We start from the raw sequence: 1,398 nt of genomic DNA, 5'->3' as shown, positions 1-1,398 counted from the left end.
TTTTTTTTGTTTGTCTGTTTCGCGTGAAAAGGTGATTCCGAATGTAACGAAGGCTATTGTTTTGCACAGATGACGACCCAAACGCCGTATAATGATTGTTCCGGTCCCGGGACCTAGGCCTCAGGACTCCAAACATTGTCAAACTCCCGTATAAACTACGGGCTTCCTCTCTCCCAGATATCAGATGCGTTAAGCCCTTGCAAAACGAACGGGGCCGCGACGGTCATGCTGATCTTGCCCGGAGGCCTGAGGGCTTACGTCCCCGGATCGGAATACCCGTCAACCGTTCATCATATGCGGCGTTTGACGGTCTCTGTGTGCAGACAAGACTTCTTCCTCTACGAGCGGGTACGGATATATAATATATCTATCTGCACCTGTCTGCCTTGGGGTGATGATGTCATGTCATGTGAATTTTATGCCGACTGCCTTTGTTTGGACATTTTTTTTTTTTTCTTTTTTCTTTCCCCCCCATTCATGTGAAGTATGAATTCGTGACCGAACCTCCCAGTGCCAGGTCAAGCAGTCAAGCAGATGGTGATTGCCGGCCGGTCCAATCCAGAAGACAGACAGGGTCGCACACAAACGCTGACGTTTTGAGTTGCGGTCGCGCGCGTGCAACGATTTGCGGCGCTTGACTAAACGGTTTCACCTGTCGAAGGGTCAGGAGATGATTCGAAACCGGGGAGGGGGGATTGGGTCGGGTCGTGTTTGGGTTTGTATAGGAGACGAGTGTTTCATGCCCACTACATCTGATGATATCTGCTCACGATATATCGCTGCCCACTGCATCATCAATCTACGGAGTGACGATGCGGGCAGAGTACACGTATCGGCTAGCGGTGGCGATACTACCCTGGGCAGTCTGGGAGCTCGGCCGGTCAGCATACTGACGCAGTAATTCTGCTGAATAGCCATAGTAGATCATATCAGGGAAGAGACGAGGAGGAACGGAGACGAGGGAATATCATGAGGATGGAGGGAAAGAGAAGATTGGGCGCGACAATCGGATCAATCAGAGCCAGTCGCTCTTTCCTCGTGAGACGTTCCTGCAACGGACGGGATGTGGGGCAGACCCAAGCCCTAAAGTACCACGGCGCCGATTATTCGCCCTGAACGGTACATTCTCCTCTCGTGGGTGGAGAAAAAGGGCCAAGGCGGCTAGCGATGCACGAGAGAGAGAGAGAGAGAGAGAGAGAAAGACCATCAACTCCAAACACTTTTCAACTTCCTCTTCCACGCTTCTGCCCGTCTACGGTCCCACGGCATCGTCAGCTTTCTCCTGTGAACCCGCTGGTTGACGACGTCTCCTGGTCGAAACACGCGCACCCGCAAAGAAACGATGAAAGGAGGGGAAGCGCCTTTTATCCCCCCCCCCCCCCCACACACACACACACA

Source organism: Geosmithia morbida (genome assembly GCF_012550715.1).
Source record: "Geosmithia morbida isolate 1262 chromosome Unknown scaffold_2, whole genome shotgun sequence".
Classification (NCBI taxonomy): Eukaryota; Fungi; Ascomycota; class Sordariomycetes; order Hypocreales; family Bionectriaceae; genus Geosmithia; species Geosmithia morbida.
Note: the sequence above shows the minus strand (reverse complement) of the source record.